Below are 24,205 nucleotides of genomic sequence, written 5' to 3'. Positions count from 1 at the left end.
TTGTATTACCAAAGGCAAGCCCATCTGCGCCCGTCCGCGCCCGGAAGAGCCCAGAGCCTAGAAATGCTGCTGCACCCTCTACTAAAAGGTTGGTTTATTCCTCCTCACAACTCCTAGCCCACAGAAATGCCTCTGGCTGTGTAGCACCGCTAACCACTACACCAAATCCAGCTGTCCACTTTTGCCACAGCTGCTATTGGACCCCCTCAACTATTCGGCCATCTAAGAGCACCTCCCATCACCTAAGCAAGCTGTTTCTGCTTAATTGCCGCTCTTTGCCCGCACATGGCATGCATATCTTTACTTTGTTAGATGATCACCAACTGGACACCCTATTTCTCACCGAAACATGGTTTAAGGAATATTCCTCCTTTGATATTCTCAACGCTCTCCCGTCTAATTATTCGATAGCCCACCTAGATAGACCTCATGCCAAAGGAGAAGACATCACTATTATTTACAAAAAAACAATCAAATGCGTCACCTCCACCTTCGACATCCCTGGTTGTGAGAATATGGCTTTCTCTATATATTTGTCGGCTACATTCACCTTTTCTGGGATCCTTATTTATCGTCCTCCCGGCCCATATATAAACTTTTTAGATGCCCTACCTGCCTTAGTGGCAAATCTTATTTGTAAAACTCGGAATCTAACAACCATACTTGGAGATTTTAATATCCATATTGACATTACAGACTGCCCCCCTGCCAAATCATTATTAGCCTCATTGGCAGCATTAGATCTTATTCAGTATATCACTGGACCTACTCACCATAAAGGTCACACGATTGACCTCATCTTTAGCAATCTATCTGATCTCTCCATTTCTGCTCCTCTGCTCCTGACCTGGACAGATCACTTTCTTCTATGGGTTACACCTATATATAATACTCTGTCAGGTGTTCAAACCACAGCAAAAATTATAGGTTGTCAATGGCCTAAACTTGTGCCTGATGATTGGCGTAACTTACTTCACTCTTCATCCTCAAACTATAATGACTCTCACCCCACCAATGTAGAGACCTTCAATAACTGGATCTCCACCTCTCTAGACTCTATTTTGCCGGTCAAGACGAGATCAATGAAACCCATGCACAAGATCAACCCCTGGTTCTCTCCCTCACTGCTTGCAGAAAAAAAGAACTGCAAGAAGTTGGAAAGAATTTGGAGGAAAAATTACAGTGTCTCCTCCAAGAAAATGTACAGACAATCCATTAGGAAGTATCATCTTAACATTAAATTAGCTCAATCTTCATATTATAGTACCAAAATAGAGCAATCAGCAAATTCTCAGAATAAGATTTTTCAGCTTTTCAAAGAACTTACCCTTGTACTCCCTGGCGACTCACCTGTAGAGGCCTCAATTGAACACAGTAATAAGATAGCAGTCTATTTTCAGGAAAAGATCACCAATATATACTCTTCCTTCTCTACTATCTCTAACCAGGAGTCTAAGAATGATCAAGGCACTGACACTCATCAGGCAGGGATTTCGCTCACAGCTTTCCAGCCCCTAACCGAGACGCTGGTTACCAATCTTCTTACCAACATTAAGTCATGATCGCCTCTTGACCCCGCCCCTCCAGCCATTTTGGCGCTGGTGTCTGACACCATTGTTCCATCACTCACCAGGATTTTAAATCATTCTTTATCCACAGGATCTCTGCCACAATCTTTTAAACATGCTATTATTAAACCACTTCTAAAAAAAACTAAACTTGATCCTATTTTACTTAGCAACTATAGGCCCATTGCCCTTCTTCCCATCTTAACAAAGATCTTGGAGAAACATGTTAATAATCAACTGATCTGTTTTCTCGAAAATCATGAGCTTTTAGACGCAACTCAAATGGGATTCAGACCCCAACATAGCACTGAAGCCGCTCTCTTGTCAGTCACTGAGTCCTCACAGCAACTGCTAGAACAAGGTGGACATGTAGCCTTTATCCTACTGGACCTCAGCGCAGCTTTTGACACTGTGGATCACAATATCCTTTGTCACAGGCTCTCCAAGACAGGGATAGAGGGTACTGCATTATCTTGGTTTTCTTCTTTTCTTACAGGAAGAACTTTCCAAGTCTTGGACCGCCTTTTCCTATCAGACACCTTTCTCTTGACATGTGGAGTGCCTCAGGGTTCATCCCTGAGCCCTACTCTTTTTAATGTTTATTTCTCCTCGTTGGCTAAAGTAGTTAAACCTTACGATCTCTCAGTAGTCACATCTGCCGGCGATACTCAATTGACAGTATCCCTTTCTAACACCAAGACTCCTTCTCTAACTAACCTTTCCCTATGTCTTGCCGACATTGGTAACTGGATGGACCGATCCAAAATGAAATTTAGCGATGGAAAATCCAAGGTGATGATTGTAGGTAATGGTGACCCCCCGCAATCCCCTTGGCACTGCAGTCAGAGTCCTTCAAAAATCTTCCTCTCCCAAGGAAAGGAGCACATAAAGAGCCTTGGTGTCTGGCTCGACCCCCTTCTCACCATGGAACAACAATCTAAAAAAATCTCTTCTTCCTGCTTTGGTCTCCTGAGAACTCTCAGGAAGATCCTCAAAATTCTTCCCCCTGTGGCCAGAAGAATTCTTGTTCAAGCTACGATACTTTCTTGACTTGATTACGGTAACTCTCTTTTTCTCAGTTCACCAGAATATGTTGTAAAGAAACTCCAGGTAGAGCAGAATGCGGCCGCCAGGCTCCTTACTAATCTACCTAGACATCATTCTGCTAAGCCAGCTTTGGCTGTACTTCACTGGCTACCGATAAAACAACAGATTCACTTCAAATCTTTATGCATGGCCCATAAAGCTCTGCATAATAAAGGTCCTCTCTTCCTCAGACAAAGCATTTTCTTTCATGTTCCCACCAGAACCTTAAGATCTTCCACCTCCCGGCTAGTACATATAGCGCGGTTTAAGACGTCCCGGTGGGGAGGTAATTCTTTCTCTGTCAAAGCAACACGCCTCTGGAACACTCCTTTGCCATGGCAGGGCCTCCATTCCACTAGCAGTCACAGATGTAGATGGGCCTGATGTTCCATTGCTAGTGGAAGAGGCCTGATGTTGGGTACAAAACCTACTCAGGGTGGTGTTCATGTCTCTCAGCACCCCAGCAATGGAAGCCAGGATGGAATTTTGGGCCTGCCACTGCTGCATGCCTTCCTGGTGGTTGTCGATCTGCAGCTTTCGGATCTCCCCCATCATGGTCAGTACATGGCCCATTGTGCCTTTGGAATGTTGGCCGGCTCCCAAGACTTGGGAGATAGTTTCCTGGTCAGTTGTGTACCTTGGAGCCCCCATCCTCCGGCCCACCCCATCCCTCCCATGCACCCTACCCCCACTTACCTGTGCCCCTGGAACAGTGTGCCCACTACCACTGGTTGCAGGACCATCATTGTCAGGGGTGACGACAGGAGACTCAGTTACCTGTACTGCAGGGCAAGCAATAGAAGACACTGTCCTTGGGACTCAGGTTTTGGGGGCAAATGGTTGCCTGTGATGTGGATGCAACAGGGCTAGGAGGAGTTGATGGGCGCAGGGTGATGCTCACGGTTGTTGACTGATCAGGGGTCCCTGATGGGCCGGCTTTGTCCTCAGTGTCCAAACATCCAGGGGTGTCTCCATCACTGGGGACTTCATCCAGAGGGTTGGTGTTAGTTGCTGGTGTCCTCTCCGTGTTGAAATGGCAAGGTTACCTGTAGGAGAAAGATGTAAGTGATGCAACAAGTGATGTTTAACGTTGAGAACTAAACATGCTATGTGACATGCACACACTGCCTTTACATGATCCCCTGACCTGACAATGACATCTGCTCCAAATCTGGGTTACAGCAATTGAACATACCATGCTCCAAGCTCTTGGAGTATGTTGGTGTTTAGATGACTGGCAATACCATCATATCCTGTTGGAGTAAAGACATGACAATGTACATTTCTCTCTTAGTAAGGTGTGTGGCCTCATTGATTAAACTGAGAGCTGGACAAACACAATGGTGACAGAGCTGGCACACAGTATGGGAGTTACCAGTATGGATGCACTGCAAGTACAGCCAGTTCCCATTTAATTTCCCCCCCAGGTGAGTATGCTACATTGTTAGGAAGGTTTTCTCAAAGGCCAGTTTGGTAAGGGACACAGCTCCAGCTGTGTTTTGCTTGTAATAGTACTGTTAGTGGGCCACAGAATTGCTATCATTGCCATGCACTGTAAGACAGTGGTGCATTCAGAAGGGGTTACATTGCTTGTTGGTTTCACTTGCAAGACATTTTGAAATGTCTGTTTTTCTTGCAGGTGGAGCAGTGCCTGCTGGGAGTTGTAGTGCTGTAAGTCCCTGTACTTCACATGCCATACACAAACACTGAGGCCCCAGGTTAGTTTAGTTGACATGTGGCAAGCCAGAAGGGGCATTTAGGCATTTGTAAACAGAGGTGGTGGTAGTTTGGGCATTGAGGTAGGGAAAGGTGATCAGTGAGCATGCAATACAAAACATTTTGGTGGCACGAATGGTGCAGTGACTTATCGGATTACACTCCCCCAGCTTTTCCTGTGAAGCCCTCAGGAAGCAGGATGTCCAAGACCTTCTCTTCCTATGATGTGAAAGTAGTGGAAGAAGATGGAGGTCCACCGCCAGTCTTGCGGACCGCCAGCTGGTGCCTGGCAGCCATGGAACATACCTTCCCCCTGAGGTCACTCCCCTCTTCCTAAGGTCCACCCTTGTGCGTGGATAATTGCCTACAGAATTCACCATGTCGGCTATCCATTGCAACAACTCCATTTTCCTGGCTATTGATGTTTCCTGGACCTGTGCCCCAAAAAGGTATGGCTCTACTTTGACAATTTCATCCACCATGATGGTAGTGGTGGAAGAGACGGTGAGGTAGTGAAAATGTGTCAGAAGATTTTAGTGATGAGGTGTGGGTGCTGTGATGTAAGTGGGTGATGGTTGTGTATTGTGTGGGTTGAAAAATTGTGTGTTGTGAATGTTGTGCAAGTGTGGGATGAGGGCTGAGTGAAATGTGTAGGGGTGCTTATTGTCTGTTTTTCTAGTTCTTTTGATCTTATTTTATTCTCTGACTGTGAGTGGCGTTCTGGTTGCAAAGGATTGTGGGTTGTGTAGGGGTGTGTATTATAGTACATTGTGCAGGTGTGTTGGATGTGTAGATGTATGTCAGGTGTGGGGTACTCAAACTATCCAATGTGGTATGATGTTCTGAATGGTGTGACTTTGGACTGCAGTGGTTTGCACCACCAATTGTATTCTGCCATGGAAGAACCGTTCTTGTGATCTGTAGATTGTAATTTGATTGGAGGCTTTTTGGCAGGCTGGTGGTTGAGCCATCTTTTTTCTATCCTCCAGTGTCCTGCCGGTTTCAGGAAATTGGCTGTGTTTTGGAAGACTGAGCTGTGTAAGACTTAATATGGCGGTCGGATGACCGCCAACATGATGGTATTTTGGCGGCCGCCACAGCAGCGGTCTTACCTTCAGACCACCAAACTCGTAATAAGGCCCAAGTTGTAAAAGACCGGCTTTGTTCTTGGGTATGTTTGCCGTAATAAAGCAGGTCAGCCTCAAACTATCCAGCTGCACCGCAATGTTTGACCCTCATGGCTAGTGGCCCAAAATTTGACCCTTCACATAATTACAGTTAATGGGATACTAGTAATTCCAGCAGAGGGTGAAATTAATGGATATTGAGTATTTTTGGGGTATAACATTTTGGAATCATATTTAGGATGTTCATTTATTAATGGTTTTTTTTCTGCTATTTCTCCCACAGACTTCATCTGATTTAGATAGGCAACATCTCTAGGTGAAATATTGCAGACATGCAGTTTTTCTGCAAAACTTGGAATCCCAATGTTAAGAAATTGGGTCACTGGTTCAGAGGGATGAAACCCTACTCAAGCAGCAACCACAATTCAGGGTGCAGCCACAAGCAAACCATCAATTAACGGGTGCTCAGCCCTCTGGTAGCTTTGCACAGAGCATTCAGGTTACCTTAGAAGCAATGTGTAAAGTATTTAGGCAGTAGTACAGTGTAACACAACAGAAGAAAAATCCCAGACCAACTTAGAAAAATAGAGTATTTCTTTATAAATAGTTTAAGATCAAAACAACACAAATTCAACCAGTATAACAGGAGATATGCACATTTAAAGGTTTAAGTCAAAATAACACCGAAAAGCATAAAGCGCCAACTGTGCCTAGCTGGTCACACTAGGCCGGAACAAACTCTTCAAGCTCAGGTTGACCGCGCTCAAGCGCAGGCCAGCTACAAGAACCCAGAAAGGCCTGCTGACCAAAGTACCATAAACCCTGGTTGCAGTGATACAGAGTCGAACGCTGGGGATGCGTCACACAGCAGAGGCAATGTGATGTCCTGGTGAAGAGATGCTTCACACATCAACGGTTCCGAGAAACTGCAAAGCTGTAATGTGAGGTCCTGCATCATCATCGAGGATGCCTTTGCCAAAGGGTATGTAACGCAAAGTCCTGCATCGAAGATGCATCACTCACTGGCTGTTCCAACACAGTTGGGGACTTAGCAATGTGGAGTCTAATGTCATCATTGAGGTTGCTATTGATGAGGGGCTTGTGATGTGAAGGCCTATATGGAAGATGCATCACATAGTGGCGGTTCCAATGACTTTAGGGTCTGTAATGGAAAGTCCTACATCTGGGATGCGTCACACAGCAGTTCTGATGTGGCGTTCGGCAAGGTGATGCATTACATTCTGTCAGTTCTGCTGCTTCCAAGGGTCCAGGACTGGTGTGACACCACTTGGGAAGGCAGGACATACAGCTGGGAGAGTCTGGGTGCTCAGTTCAAGGTTGATGGAGCCTGTGCTGTCCCTGAGGCATTGAGCAGGAGGCCATCCAACTGGCCTTTGAAGCCACTCTGGTGGTCCTGGGTTTAAGGCGCAAGTCCAGTCCTCACTGAGGCAGGATGGCAGCATGGCATCACTGCAGCACAGCTGAGTGGCAGTCTTTCTTGCAGCAAAGCAGCACAGCAGTCCTTTTGTGAGTCTTCCACAGGTCCAGATGTATACTGAAGAGTTGGGTCTGATGGTCTATTCTTTATACCTAGTGCCACTTTGAAGTAGGCTAATTTTTAGAGGCTTCCACCACACAAGCTGTCAAGCATCCTCTTCCTCCCTGCCCTGGCTACAGCTTGTCTGGGGACACAAAAGGCTAGTGCCAAACCCTTTGTGAGCGTTAAGGCAGGGCCTTTGTGATGTGCAAGTGTAAAAGGTGACAGCTCCACCCTTTCATGAAGTCATAGTGGCCCATCGTCCGTTAGTCTCACTGCCTGGGACCATACACAGAGACCAACTGCCAGCTACACCTAGTCATGTGACCCAGGGACGGGCTGTAGACACTAAAATGTCACGACCATAAAATGCTAACTTTCTAAAAGTTTCATTTTCAGAAATATGATTTAAAATCTGAGTTTACGATTACAGAGAGCTTTAACTTACAATTCATTACCTACCAAACTTGTCTGTCTACCTCCTCCCAATTTAAAGTTTTTACTTACTAAATGTAATAAGAAAAGTCAATGTTATCTTAAGGGAGAGAAAGGCCTTGCAAAAGTGAAAAACAAATGTAAAAGTTTTCACTGCCAGGACATGTAAAACCTCAAAGTACATGTCCAACCTTTTAAATACACTACACCCTAACCTTTGGGCTGTTCAAGGCCTACCCTATGGGTAACTTATCTGTAGTAAAATGGAAGGTTTGGACATGGCAAAATGTTTATTTTGCCAGGTAGAAATGTCAGTTTAAAACCACCCACAAAGGTTGTAATGGCAGGCCACTTAAATAGTTTTACAGAACTATTTAAGTGGGAAGCACAATCCGTGCTGCAGGTCCACTAGTATTATTTAATTTACAGGCCCTGAGGACATGGGGTACCACTTTACTATGGACAAGGTATAATACAATTCTACCATGTTTAGGGGAGAGAGTATAAGCACTTTAGCACTAGTTAGAAGTGGCAAAGTGCACAGAGTCCTAAGACCAACAAAAAACATGACCAGCTAAAATAGGAGGGTGAAGGCAAAAGGTTTGGGGTAAGACCACCCTAAGGCTGACAGGTCTAACCTATTCCATTTCTGAAAGTACAGTTTTACACATGCTACAGCTTTTTTGTTTTTTTAGCCTTATTATAGTATTCATCACTCTGAGACGTTATGATTGGAAGAATTGGCAATATCGTGTAAGGTCTTACTAGGAGGGAAATGGTCCTTTGCAGAGCTCTTAGGTGCTAAAACACTGGCAAGGGGATATTCCTGTTATTCACTGCTTTCCATTTATTGGTGACTTCCTCACAAACAAACTGTAATTGCTAGGAAACTTCAAAGGTACTGCCTGGGAAAGGACGAAAATTAGTTAGTTTGAGACATAACAACAGAGGGGCCATTATAGAGATCCGGACAATGACAATAGATAAATAGGAGTGGGATTGATGCTAGGAGCAGCAGGGACGTTTTGATGATCTTTGGTACAGTTGGTGGTTACTGTTAAGACGCAGGATGTGAGAGTGACCTTTCAGGAATAAATTTGGATGAAATGTAGAACAGCAACGTGAAGATAAATGCATCTGTTAACACAGACCATTTTCTTCGGATGATTTTGATAAGTCAAACATCTTTTCATTACCAAAAGTAGCTATAAGTAATTATTTACATGACAATCTACAATCAATACGGCAGTGCTTGATAAGCCAATGGAATGTGAGATTAGATGTGAGAATTACACCAGCAGGTCATAAGTGACTTTTGACATGAACACAAGATCAGTTTGTTATCAAATATATTACATGGCAGCCACAATCTCTGTGAAATGTTTGAGATTTTATGTATTAAACAGAAAATAGATGACGTAAATTAAATAATGATTGTATTTGGCAACCTGGTGTCTTGTAGGTACAAGACAAGTGTAAGGCTTATCATAAATCTGAAGAAATAGTAATAATACATACTAAACACAGACATATGTAAACTGTGTATGTATATACATATATATATATAAATATATATATATATATATACATATATATATATATATATATTTAGGTTCAGATTTTACAAGCACAAAACCATATAAATTCTGCTGTTACAGTTAGAATTATTTCAAGTAATTATAGCTTGTTCACTCAGGTAAATATAGCTCGCACCCTCACCATGCACATTTTTCTCATCAATAAATTTACTACAAATGTTACAGTGATATTATCAATGATGTCATAGAAAATGTCACAAGTGATGTAATATCTGGGGCAGTTACCAGTGCATGGGGAGGGCCCAAGTTATAGTTACCGTAGAGCATGAGTTATAGTTACTTGAAATAACTCTAACTATAAAAGCTATAGTTATATGTTTTTTTCCCTGTAACCTTTGTTTTTAGTGAATTGCTAAACTTTTTTTTATAATCCTATTTTCCTAACTATAACATCCCTGTGACCTTTGTTTTTTTCAGTGAATTTTTTGTTTTTTTTTAAAGTAAAATGCCCATCTCAATGCACGGTAGGAGAAAGGGAGTTGCATGGAGGGCCTGGCCTGGCATTGTGCTGACCCTGCACCAGCTTGCTGCTCCTGCCTCCCCTCCTCCTTGCCATCCATTGTCCAAGTCCATGCCCCTGCTATCTCATTACAGCCCTGTGTTGCACTTGCTCTACCACTGCCCTTCCTGCCTTCCATGAACAGTTTGCTTGCTGCCCCATCCACCTCCTCCCTACCCTCTGTTGTCTGAGTCTATGCACAAGGCCCCTCCCTCCTGCCCTTTATGGTCCGATATGCTGCTAGTGCCCTCATTTTAGCTTGATATACCTACCCACTCCTCCTGCCCTCCATTGCCTAATTCTATGGCCTATCACTGCCCTCCTGCTTAGCCTCTGTGCTTAGCTTGCTGCCCCTATCATTGTTCCCCCTGCCCTCCAATGTCTGTGTGCTTGTCCCTCCTCCCTCCTTTGTGCCCACCATGTTCCATGGACCTGCTTCTGCCCCTCTTATCTACTCTGAGTGTTCTGTTGAGCTGCCACTGACCCTCCCACCTGCCTAGCATGGTCAGATGACTGCTACCTGTCCCTGCTACCTCCCTCCTGCTTGTCTGAGTTCCATGCCCCTGTTCCCTCCATCCTGTCCTCCATGGTCCATTTTGCTGCCACTCCCTTCTGCCCTCAATGCTCTGTTGTGCTGGAACTGCTGCTCCTGCCTACCCCACATGGTCTGTGAAGACCCTTCTTCTGTCCTCTCTTGTCTGTATCCAGACCCTACCCATCCCTTCTGACCTCTGTGTTACTTTGTGCATTCCCCTGCCTCCTCCCTCTTGCCCACCATGGCTGTTGTGCTGCCACTAATCATCCTACTATCCGTGCATGGCCTTCTGTGCTGCCAATGCCCATCCCACCTGCCCTGTGTGCTTAGCGTGCTGTTCCTGAGCCTTTCCCACCTTCCCTCTGTTGTCTGTGTGTACGCAATTATAGTCTCACTGTTGCCCTCCATTGTGTGTTGTGCTTGCAATGTGCATCCCACCTCCCCTCCATGGTCAGCTTGCTGCTCTAGCCTGCCCCCTTGCTCCCTGCCCTCTGTTTTCCATGTGCAGGCCACTATCCCCTCTCTCCTGCCTTGTCTGGTCTATTGTCATGCCCCTGCTCCCTCCCTCCTGCCCTTATGGTTCAATATGCTGCAACTGTCTCTCCTGTCTGTCTGGTATGGTCAGCTTGTTGTCCTTGCCTCTTTCCCCTCTGCTCTCTGTTGTCCATGTGCATGGCCCTGTCCCCTCCCTATTGCTTGCCATGGTCTGTTGTGCTGTGCTGCCCTCCCGCTTGCGTGTGTGGTGTATTGTGCTGCTGCAACCTCTGATGCTTGCCCTGTAAGGTCAGTTATTGCCCCTACCCATCTCCCTCCTGACCTGTGTTATCCGAGTCTGTGCCACTACCCCATTCCTCCTGCCCTCTGTGATTCAGTGTACCATACTTGCGAACATTTTGAACTTGGTAAAAGGGAGGTTTGGAAAAAACCTGGGGAATTGATTTTCCCATTGATGTACATTGGAAAAGAGGAGATTTTAGTCAGGAGACAAAATAAAGCCCTTTTGGGCTTAAAAACATCAGAAGTCTCCTGCCTGAATCGGGTCTTTTGGCATGTATGGTTGTACTGCTACTGCCTCTTCCTTCTGCCCTCAATGGTCTGTGATATTGCCACAGCCTCTCTTGCCTGTCCTTCATGGTTGGTTTGCTGTCCTTGTCCATTTTTCCCCTGGCCTTCATGGTCCGTTGTGCTGCCACTGCCACTCCTGCCTGCTCAGCATGATCAATTTGTTGCTCTGCACCCTCATCCCTACCCTCAATTATCTGAGTCTGTGCCTTTGGCATCTGCCTCCCCATTGTATGCTAATGAACAACTAGATTGGTAACATTCTGTATTTATTCCAAAAGTCTGGCAACCCTGATGTTATCTTGATATAATCAAAACTGTAATACCTAAATCATTTTCCTTTAGAAATTTAAAAAATGAGAGGGTCTAATTCCCATAGAAATTATGGTTAGTGCTCTAAAAAACTAAAATGAGGACAGATTTTCTGCATTCTCAAATAGTGACAAAGCACTTTTAAATTATTTGATATCTTGATGTTTTTATTATATTATTGATCACTTGATTATACGTTACACTTAGGGAAGAGAATGTGGTGCTACAGTCAGAGCTGCAAACGTTACAACTGGGGAACCAGGTTCAAGTTTTGGCATAAGCTTGACATCCTGTGATTCTGGGCGAATCACTTAATCTCCCCATACCTAAAGCCCAAAAGGAATGTGCCTTGTGTAATGTAACTGATGCTCATGTAAAGCACTCCAATTCCTTTGGGTCAAGTCTGTGCTATATAAACTGCAAAAACACAAAACCAATAGGGTCCTGATTTATGCCAAAGTGGTACAGCCCCATGCTGTGCCAAAAATAGCAGTGCCGTGCTGTGCCACTTTCGAAACGCAGGGCGGCGCTGTATTTACAGGAATGCGGCACATCCCTGCGTTTTGCCTGCATTGGCACTGAATTAAGCAGCCTGCGCCAATCCAGGTGTCCTTGCACCATAGTGCAAGGTTGTCCACGTTGAGGGGATAGATTGTTATTGTGCAGGAAGGTGTCCCTTCCTGCACATAAACAATCTATAATGGTGATTTAGCACTTCTATGTGTGATGCAGAATGCAGCACACAGAAGTACCAAAGCGTAATTTTTTAATTATTGTTTGCGTGCAGGAAGGGATACCTCCCTGCACATAAACAATAATTCATGGCATTTTGCTTCTTCTATGTGTGCTGCAGATTGCAGAACACATAGAAAAAGCAAATAAACGAGGAGGAATAAAAGCATTCCTCATCGTTTTGCCATGCTAATGCCACCCCTGGAGCAGTGTTAGTTTTTGTCACTGCCACAGATTTACGATTACTTGTAAATCTGGGGCAGTGTCAAAAGCAATGGATGTTGCAGTGGTACACTCACTCCAACACTCATTGCACGCCCCTCTGATGTAAAAAACTGCGTCAGAGGGATCCATATTTACAAGGGTGTGTAAAGCCACAAAATGTGGTGTTACACCCCCTTGTAAATATAGAGCGGTGGTTAGTGCCACCAGAGTGTCATGAAAAGTGATGCTCCAGTGGCAGTAATGGCTCTTAAATATGCCCCTAAGTGTTTTGCTCACTTCTATTATTGGGCTATAAAAGGGCTACATTTGGGTGATATTTGTGCTATGTTTAACCTGTTTTTTCTCTGGAGGCCATCTTGGTAGACTTATTTGTTATGAAGCTCCCTAATCTACTCATTAACTGCAGCATCCTCAGAAAAAAATGCTTTCAGTTTTCTACTTTGATACTATCAAGATGACGGTCAAATGTGTCACAATATTGGCATTCATTAAGAATGTTAGCACTCATTAGAACTCTGTAGTAAACGGATGATCAACAGGGAGTTAACTCACAATCTTCTACTGGTGCTGAAAGTGCATGTTTCAGTCTAAATGTAAGAATATTTAAATGAAATATAAGAAGATATTTGAGAACTCAATTAAAATGTGTCCTAATTTTTCTTTCTACAGCACTAACCATAATTTCTATGACAAAATGAAACTCCTCATTTTCTTCCTTTCTAAATTAAATGTTTTACGTTTTACCAGTTTGATTCAATCAAGATGCTTAAGGTGTGCCCCACTTTTTTCATGAGCAACAAATGAATATATTGTAACAAAAATCTGTTATCACCATTTATACATTCTCTTTTTTGTGACATTCAAAAGCTGCCATTCGCTACAATGCACTTCAATGGGGTGCCGGCATGTATATTGGTCCCAAGGTGGCTGCCATTACTTTCTGGTTCCAGTGCTGGCAGCCAGTCAGAGCTCACCATGAGATCTGTGCTTAGGCTCCACTCAGATGTACACATTTCTTTTCCCTTTATTGTCTCATAAAGTTCTGAACAGAGTTACACCAAATAACAAAAAGCATGTTTTCTGGACCAAGAGCTACCTTCCTGCCAAATTTGGTGTAATTCCGTTCAGCGGTTTGGGCTGCAGTGGCATCTAAAATCTCTATGGAAATTTACATGGGAAACACAATAGTTATGATCCCCTCTTTTTCTCGGCCCCTGCTTGACGGATCACCCATAAACTTCCCGTGTACCGCATGACTCTTGGGAACAATTTTTGGAACATTTTGTGAAGATTTGTCAAATGGCACCAAAGATATATGCAAGTCAAACAATGCTTTTTTCAATGGAAGCATGATCCTGACTATAATTGCCTATTGGCAACCACCAGTAGGGGTGAAGCCAAGTCTCAAGATGGCTGCAAACACTTTCTTGTTAAAGTGTTGGTAGCCAATCAGAGCTGTGCATTTCCCTGCACAAGCTTGTCATTATTCTCAAAGGATTCGCACCCTGAGATATACAAATTTGGATTTCTTTATGTTTATCAAAAAATACTGAACGTGTTTACACCAAATAAGTGGAAGCCTAATCTGTGTACCGAAAGCTAGCTTTCTGCCTAATTTTGTGTAATTCTGTCCAGTGGTTCGAGCTATAGTCATGTCTAAGGGTTGTATGGGAATTAAAATGCAAAACACAACTTTTTTGACCCCCCTCCTTTTTTCGCAGCCCCCACTTGATGAATCACAATGCAATTTTCTGTGGGCAACAAAAATCACCGGGGCACTTTTTTGGGAAATTTTAGTGAAGATTCGTGAAGCAGGGGCAAAGATACAGGCAAGCAATAAACAGCTTTTTCAATAGAAACTAGGTCCTAAGTATAACTACCTAGTGGTGAGCGGCACTATATGTATGTATATATACATATATATATATATATATATATATATATATATATATATATATATAAACATATATACATATATATATATATATATATACAATAACAGGAGTGCATTATTAGTAAGCGTAGGTGAAATCAGATGATTTTTTTTCATAAAAAGTTATGAAATTACACTTTTAGAGCAAGTCTTAGTTTCTCGTGTGACTTTTTCATGAGACTGCACATTTCAGGTAAAACTTTTTCTCAAGATACTGGAAAGGACTACTTCGAGCAAAAAATGTTGGGTGGCAAGATATTATCTGCAAGAATAAATCTCTTGTGTGCACAAATTACACGTAATGTGAAATATTAAGCAATTTTGGGAATTTTGCACGATGTGAAATTTTGTGCCGGGTTGTTTAGATACCAGAGAGTTGAACTCAGGTAAAGTTAGTGATCTTTGAGGCTCTCCCTTATGGAATAGTGCTATTATTCCTAGTGGTGGGTGTCCGTCCATCTAAAATAATGATCCACTTTTGCAACTAGCATTATCCATGAGGGAACACTAACAGGTTATCATAATAGCTTATTTTCCTCTCATTTCAATTTCCCTCTGGCATAGTCCCCAGTTAGCATGCTTCTGTCATCATTATACAATGTATTTTTGTGAACCATTAGTGCACATTAAAGATCTCAATATGAACCATACTTCTTCTTCTAGGTCTCACTCAATATGAACAATGAGGATCATGTCTTTTTTATTAGAATCTCTTTAAGTTTCTTTTTAAGTTTTGCATCTGAAATCCCACAAAGAGCACTTACCCAGTCATCATTGCAACATTCCTCCATGTATTGGAACACATAACACCCAAAAGAACAGCTGTGGTTTGATACAGTGGATCCGTCCCCCAGTAGGAAAACAATCATTGAGGCACACTCCATTCCAGGTCCCCATCGCACCCTCGACCCAATCCAACCCATCTGCCAATGTTCCCCTGGAGCTCTCAGCAGGCTACATCCTCTTCTACCTGCCACGGCCCCCTAGATTTTATTGAATTCTTTGGGCCCATGCCTCACCTGATGCACTCATTCTTCAGCCCTGATGAATCAATCCATACCCATCTCCCATTATTATATGGATGGGACCATAACTCTGCCCCATCTCAGGATCAAGTCACTTTGCTCCACCATCAAAGTGACATTATAGAAAAGGAGCATGTCTTGCTCCAGAGTCTGATCTCTCCACACTCCCAAGGCCACTAGTTGCAGGGTGAGGTGTAACGCTATGTATAGGGTAGCAGAGATCCTATTGCGCACCCCCTTCCAGAAGTCCTGGATCTTTAGGCAGTTGCAGTTCATATGGAGTAGGGTCCTTCCGTGTCCACAACCCCCTTGTGAAAAGATCCATCTCTATTGTACCCATATGAAATAGCCTGGTCCTGGTGTAGTGTGCCTGCTGTAGAATCTTCAGCTGTATCAGCTGAAATCCCGCACTGATTGCCACCTCACTGAGGTAACGCCATGCCGCCCCACAATTGTCATCCTCCAACCTACCCAGGTCCTCCTCCCCTTTACCAATCATGCAGTTGAGTGGGGGAATAATATTGTGTAGCAGGGATGAGTATATTCATGACACCACATGGCTAGGCAGGGAACCCTTATGACTTTATATTCCGTATGGGTTTCCTCTACGATCTCTTTCATCAAGCTCATATTGTGCTTGTCGCCCGGAAAATGGTATAATGTGATCATTGCGCAATATGTCTCCTACTTTGGATATGCCTAGCAGGTCCCATTTTTATACCCTTAAATTGTGCATACCATATCGAGGACATCTGCCTCCTACGGCAGGGTTTCCAGTGTCACTTTACACTCCCACACCAGGGCATTGGTTGCATTTGTTGCCCATTTCCAGATGTTTACCAACAGCTCCATCCACGGGGACAGGGATGCCCTCTCTCTGCTCTTATATGGGCAACAGACATAGCTCTTAGGATCCATTGCCCATCAGCCCGCCATTAGTGATGGCTCTTGTTGGGGTGACAAAGCTCAGTCAATAACCACATGGAGCTGGGTCGCCCAGTAATAAATACGCAGGTTAAGAACGAAAGTCTCCCTGCTCCTGGGGTTTCCTAGTCAGGGAGAAGGGCTAGCCTCAGGGCACCCCATCCTGCAATAAGGTTCTGGTCACATGATCCAATGCCCCACCAGAACCTCAAATAGGTGTTTTGTAGGACGCAAAGAAATGTTGGTAGGTACAGCATCTTATAGAGGGCGGCCCTTCACAGCAGCATTAACAGGTGCTTCCGCTAATGACTCACATCCTCTCTATAGTTGTCCAGCACCATGGTGAGGTTTTCCTGAATAGAAAGCTCTTTGTCCATGGTCACAAAGATGTCCAGGTATTTAAATATTTAAATCCAACGGGTTCCAATCTGGGGGGAATAGCTCCAGATTCCATTCTGCCAATCTTGTGAGAACGAGTAGACTATTGTTTTGCACCAATTGATGCAGAGTCCTGAGTAAGACTCAACAATTGCCAGAACTTGGAAGATTCGGGGCATGGAGTGAGTGTAGGTCAGCCAGGTAGAGCAGTATGTAATTGGCATAAAGGGATGCAACATCTTCACACCTGGGGTCCCATCGAACCCTCCTAAGGAGTGAGTCCTGGCATACCCATGTTGCCAGTGGTTCAACTGCCACCACAAAAGTAGGTGGGATAGCAGGCATACTTGATGAGTGCCCCTGCTGAGGTTGAATTCTGCTGAGACTGCTCCATTAACTCTTGCCCCAGTGATCAGATTTTCATTGAGGAGCCGCACCAAGGACAGATAGTTCACGCCAAAGACCATCTTTTGCAGTAGTGCCCACAGATAGGGCTATTCAAGGGAGTCAAATGCCTTCTCTGCATCTAGGGCTAGTATGGCCAGTTCGGCAATTCTGTCCCTACAGGCTAGGCACCCTGCCAGTCATTGCAGGTTGTTTCTGTTGCCCGGTAGAGCATAAAACCAGACTGATCACGTTCCACCAGGGAGTCTATCATTCGCATCAAATGATTTGCAAGGACCTTCACCAAGATCATAGTCTCTAGGTTGAGCAAGGTGATTGGCCAATAAAAGACACACTCCCCGGGGACTTCCCTGGCTTGTGAATCATCACTGTCGAGGCCTGCCTTAGTTCCTGTGAAATGGCCCGGTCCTGCTAGGCTCTGTAGAACATATCTTGCTTTGGACCAGCCATGTGAGATCTAACAAACTTGAAGAACTTGGCAGACAGACCATTGGATCCCAGAGTTTTCTGCCATGTTATTCAGCCTATAGCCTCAGAGATTTCCATCTCCATAATTTTGGTTTCTAACCCATCCCTTGCTTCCCAGGTTGGGAGGTCTACCACAAAGTCTCTCAGTTTTTTTTTCATCCCCGCCGGACTAGGTTTGGTATAGATCATCCAGATATGCAGCAAAACCTTGTGCAATAACTGCTGGGATTCTGGCCACATCACCCATAACAGTCCTGACCACTGACACCCATCGTTGCCCCTCCTCTCTGTAAGAAAGTCAGGCCAGAAGCTTCCCGCGTTATCACCTGTCTCGTATGTCCTATCCTGTTGGGTCCAGATTCTTGATTCTTGTTGGGTGTGTGCCTTTAAGTCTTTCCTCAGCCCCTTGACCTTACGGGTGAGTTCTGGGGTGGGAAATGTCATGTACTCATCTTCCCAGGTTGATAACGTTACCTCCATCTCTTCCTCTTTCTTGCCTTTTTCTTTCTTTTTCCCCTGCACATGCACAATTAGTTGTCCCCTTGCAACTGCCTTAAATGCCTCCTAGAAGATCACAGCAGAGTAAACCATCCCCCTGTTGTCTCAGGAATAGTTAGTCATAGACTCAGTCACAAGCTTTTGAGTGTTCCAGTCCGTCAGTTCCAAAGGGTCAAGTTTCCATTCTCCTGTCAGACTTAGGGTGGAAGTGGTCAAGTACGTAACAATAGGGGAATGGTTGGATATACTTCTCGGCAGAAAGGCTGTGTGAGTGAATCATTCCTGCTGGGGGTTAGAGATCAGAAGGTAATCCAGGCTGGAGTGCATTGTGCTTGTAGTATAGGAGTATTGCTGTGTCTTTGAAAGTTCCTCCCTCCACAAATTGGTGAGACCCAAAGCCACCAGGAACTGGGACAGGGGAAGGTCCATCTGGGGTGTCTTTAGCTAAAATACAATCTATTTTAATCCTCACCGTTAGGTCTACTTCTCCCCCAGTGAGCAGAAGCATCTCAGGGAACACCACTATCCAGTCTCCCGATCTATCTAGTCCTGTTGAATGCAGGCCTGTGGTAGATAGCAAGACACCAGTACCAGGTCCTCCCCATTCGATTCATCCCCGGATCGCCGTCTGGCATCCCTGGCCACATGCCCAAGTTTGGGTCATCTCTAACGGGATGGATCTACATGCCAGAGTTCCGATTCCTCTGCACCCTCTTGAAGAAGCCACATGGGTCAGTGAATTGTACCTGCTTCAGCTCATGAAACCAGAACAATTACCCACCAGAGGGGTTTCTTGTAAGAGAATTATATCCGGGTCCTGCCTGGCCAGATAGTTACAAACAATACCACTCTTGAGCTTGTTACCCAGCCCATTTACATTCCAGAAGGTTTTTTTTAGAAACAATCCTGGGGTCATTCGTTTGGACACATCCCATCTGTCCAGGTCTATCATTGATGTCAGAATATGCTTTTCAATATAGTCAAGTTTGCATCCTTAGCTGGCATGCCTCTCATAAACACACATCCCACCGTACCTCATGCCACAGGTTTAGAACTGCCCTCTACCCCAATTCCTGAGGAGTCTGTCACCCAAAAAGCATAGATGTTTGCTGCTTGTCAGCAAACATATGCAATAAAAGAAGCTAATATTTATTTAGTATCAAAATGTCAATAGCTGGCGTGAATACGGCCCCATAAAACTAATACAGACCATTGTCAGTCACCCTCATGCCCCTGTGCCTTTCCCCACCTGGCCCAGCATAGCCCCACAGTCTCCAGCTCAAAATGTCTACATTCATCAGGGCGACCTCCGCGAAGGCCTCTTCTTCTCCAGTAGAATCCATCCTGACCGATTTTCCTTAGTTCCATGGGAAAGAACAGTGCATATTTCAGGTTCAGCATTTCTAGATGACATTTCACTGCAAGTTAAGTCTCCCTCTCATGTTGCACTGCATTAGAACAGCCTGTATATATGCTCGCCATGCTTCCCCCAGTTTCCATGGACCATGCACTCTGGCCACCTCAAATGATATAATCCAAATAACAACAGTCTCTGAAATTGAGAAGTCGAATCACCGTTGACTGGGTCACCCATGACCTCAGTGTACTCAATGTGCCCATTCCATTGTGAACAGGTTGGAGGCCTTGACCTCGAACACTGTTGGTCTTAGCCACTCTTCCAGGTACAGCTCCATGCTGGCACCCTTTGCTCACCCTAGAAGCCTCACCAAACGCGGGTTATTCCATCATGACCTCAACCAGCCAGCTTCTGGTAGTTGGTATGCAGGAGTCCCAGGTCTAAGGCAACCACATCAATCTTGTTTTCCAGACCTGATTTGGTGTCACAGATCACCTCCAGGATTATCACAGTGTTGGCCTCCAGTCTGTGGTCTTCCCCTTTTATGGGCATTGTTGCTGCTTCCCATCATGGCGGATCTACAGTCGGACCTATTTTCTGGATCTTGGATCTCACCATGACAATTTGGAAGGTTGGTTGCCTAAAGGGCCTATGCCACTGTGTCTCTGCGGCTGGGCTCTGTCTAGTCTGTGTCACAAGGACCGCTGTTGTGGGGGGACAACTGCCTACTCCCCCCCAGGCACCAGACCCACTCAACCACCCCTGGGCCATTCCCCCAGGTGCCAGCTATTCAGCTCCCACGGGGCCTCACCCAGGACAGAAGTACAGGCCAGTCCCTAATCAGGCATCTGCAGCCCCTGGCAGGCACGCGAACCCCGGGCCCATCTCAGTCCACCTTCATCTCCTTCCATCTCAAGGCAACTGGTTCAGCTGTGAAGTTGCACTCCAATGGGGTTGCAGCCCCCCATGATGTCTCCTCCAACAGATTGCCTGGTCCTTCTGTTGTCACTTGGGGTGGGTGTCAGTCCGCCCTCCCTGAGGCTCTATCTCAGGGTGGCCATATTGCTTCCAGCCATTCAGGCCACCCTCTCATCTCTGGCCAGCCCCTGCAGCAGTCTTCCGGGATGGCTGACAGCCGGGATCCACAAAATCCACATGTTGCTGTGCATGCCCGACCGCACCACAGGAGCAAGTCAACCGAAGCCCCCAGGTCACAGCACTGGTATACCCCAGTATGGGGGGCTTCTTTCTGGTTGCCTCTGGTTCCCCACAGGGCTGCACTGTCTCCCGTGAAGCGTCCACTTCTGTCAGCTGCGGTCACCACCATCTTGGCTCCATTGCTCATTCTTGGAAATGCAGCAATCTAATGGCCGAATCCATGTCTTCAGGTGCTTACTGCTCTCAGCACTCACTCGAGGTCGGGTGGGCATCATAGGCCAGGCACCACTCCCAGACCAGGGTCCTGAGACACAGGAGAACCGTCTCTGGGGGACCCTGTCGCAGAAGTTCTACTCTATTGTGGCCAACTCCATGCCAGGCATGTTATGCCTGTAACCCCCCCCTCCGAGGATAATGTTTATCTTTTCAGAGCTGTCCCCATATTTACTCAGTAGAGAAAAGATCTCCTAGTTATGAAATGTTTGTTTTTGTCAATTTCAATGAATCTTAATAAACTCTGGCATAGTGGCCTGTTCTCCTGCAAATGCTGCATTCTTTCTTGATGGCAGGACATTTCTTGAAGAATGCCATAGGTCAGTGGTTCCCAACCTTTTGACTTCTGTGGACCCCCACTTTATAAATACTGGAACCTGGGGACCCCCACTGAACAATTATTGGAATCCGGGGACCCACCCCCCACTGAGTCATTGCTGAAAGCTGGGTACCTCATCTGTGAAAATTATTAAATTTTCTAAGCAGTCACGGACCCCTTGAGGAGGCTTCGCGGACCCCCGGTGGTCTCCGGACCACAGATTGGGAACCACTGCCATAGGTGAAAGACTTCCGCACCTATAGCAGAATGGTTTGTTGTCTGTTTGCTCGTTTTTTATAAGGTCTGATTTATTTTCTTTACTGTTTAAGTTACACATCTCATTTTGTTTTTTTACCAAATGGTCTTAATTTACTTCCTTTCCTCAACTCATAGACTGCTCAATAGTTTTAGCACAACTTATGACTTTTTCCTAAATACGATCCCCCATGAACCATAGATGTTTCCAAATGTATTGGTTGGTGATATTAGCTTCTTCATGTTTCATGGTACTCATCCTCATCTTTTCTATCTCTTATTTTTGGCAAAGATCTGAAGATTTCTTCTCCCTCTGAGCCTCAAGAATATAGAAGAATATTTTCCTTCTCCCTACTGTCATTCTGTCACTATCTATTACAGTCAAATACATGAGAAATTCCTCTTTCCACTTTTTCCATTGTAAATGAGGTTCACCTTTATTTTATAGAAATTTCTGTGGTGATCTAGCTCCGTGCAAATCAAAATCAAAATAGAATAGGAGAGATAAGGGTGCCTTAAAAAATACATAAGAGCATATTGCCACAAAGCAGAGGGACTAAGCTCATTGGTAACGAAGGATGTACCGAGAAATCTAATGAAGTTGAAAGAAGAAAAATGATGTGATACAAATATTTTGCGTGATGAACAGTTTAAATAAGGAGCTCAGCCAAGGTAAAGCTGTGTTACAAAGTGTCAGTTTCATTGTTGCTGCGCACATTTTCGATAAGAACTAATGCGATCCAAGATGGTGTCAGATCCCTCAAAGCAAGGCTAGGAGCTCCGTTGAAGCTGACAGGATCAAAGAGGGAAGAATAGCGCCAAAGAAAATGGACGCACTTGACTGTGGAGGTAGGAAGAGGGCGACATTGAATTCTAGAAGTGTCACTTAAGCACCTCCTCTTCTGTAGGAGGGCCCTCAATCTCCTGACAAGCTTTGTGGGTGGCATAGACAGACTTTTCCTACATCAAGGTGTAGTGTAGCCATTTTTAATGTAGCTTTAAGTGCGTTTGCTTAAAGTATTAGGCCTCTGTGCACTTTGTTCTAGATGCATTTTATTTAGCCTCGCACTGTTATTTTACAATAGCCAGTTTCACGGTCTTGTTTTATTTTCTTCGATCACACTGTTTAGCTTACTTCAACACTGAAGTTCTCAAACAATACATTCTTGCTCACTCTGTGCTTCAGTCAAGGATACAGTGTGGTACATTGCCGATAGACGTGGTAGAAGTTTAGTCTTTATGGTTCGTAGACAGTACACATTCTTACGCAGGAACATCAGGGTGTTAGTTCGCATCAATAGTATAAAAACACTTTCTAGTCCCAGTACACGTAAGAGGGAGATTCCAACCAGGAACCCACAACTAGATGCTGACTGCCCTGTTGCTGATGCTGATCCAGATTACAGGCTTTTGCTCAGGTATGAGGGTTGATGTCCTCCCGGGGGAACCTGAAAGGCAGGCTTGGAGCTTAACATGCTGTGCTCATAATATAACTTAGAGAGAGAACGTAATCTAGTATGATAGCATTATTCTTATATTTCACTCTCCTCGTTACTATTTCAATCCTACTGTGTTGTATGGTTCTGGTAATTGCGGCTCACGCCTTGTTATCTAAAATGCAGTTGTTTTATTAAACCAATCTTAAAAACTCCAACTGCCTTTATCATTTATGTATGAGATCACACTTTGTACAAGAGAACTGGTTGTGACCTGAGTGACCACGACTTCCCTGGGAAGCACTAAGATGTTGTGCGCTCGGCTGCCCAATTGTCTCTTCCCTCTGGGAGAGATAAGGCACTGCTAGTTAGCTGGAGCACAACCCGGATTCGGGGTGACAAGGGTCCTTCGCCGTGGGTCAGACTTAGTCCCCCACACTGTGAACGTTCTTGCCGCCCAATAATCCAGTAGTATCATTAGGATAATGAGAGCCTACGCGACATGGCGCCGCCAACGTTTGGTCTGGCTCAAATTTTCGGGTCCACCAGCTTCTCTCGGTCTCATATTATATAATGATCCCTCAGTTCCTTTAGCGGAGACATCAGTGGCACTGAGGACTTCCACCACCGCGGTATAGGTAACCCTAATTACAGCAGATGGTTGTTCAAGCTTGAACCTTAAAAGGATAGACCCCGTCTGGGTGTGCCTTCTCTGAACTCTTGCTGTTTTTCTAATGGCGAATCCCCAGGCAATACAAATAGCTCTTAACATGAGACAACCGCTCACAGCACATTTGCTTGCACATGGTCTTACGATCCAGGGTGGTCCAGTCACGTTTGTGGTGGCCGCCCACGCAGCCTATAGAACTGAACTTTTTTACTCTTGGGTCACATTTCCAGCAGTTGATGGGAACACACATGCATTTCATACATATACCATTGCGAACGTGCCTGGACAGTACATAGCGTCCGCAGACCTAGAGATACCTCTACCTTATCAAGAACATAATAATTGGCTTGATGGCGCCCTACCCCATACAATTTCACCGGTAAGGTTGGGTCCACTAAGTAATGATGGTCCAACCTGGCTTTTACTGGCCACATATACACCACATCCTGCTGTTGCTAATATGGCGGTGGCTGAAGTTTGTCGTTTATATACAGACTTAACGGCTACATATAGACGCTTAGTACAATTTGTGATGCAGACACTAAATACAAACCCAGCGCGTGCTGGTCCAGCACAACCACATGCAGTACTACCAGGTATAAACCCAGTGACTGTACACTCTATTATGGGTAAAGTTTCAGCAAAACGGGAGGAGACTCCATTTTGGCTGGCAC

Source organism: Pleurodeles waltl, chromosome 5, assembly GCF_031143425.1.
Source record: "Pleurodeles waltl isolate 20211129_DDA chromosome 5, aPleWal1.hap1.20221129, whole genome shotgun sequence".
Taxonomy (NCBI): domain Eukaryota; kingdom Metazoa; phylum Chordata; class Amphibia; order Caudata; family Salamandridae; genus Pleurodeles; species Pleurodeles waltl.
Note: the sequence above shows the minus strand (reverse complement) of the source record.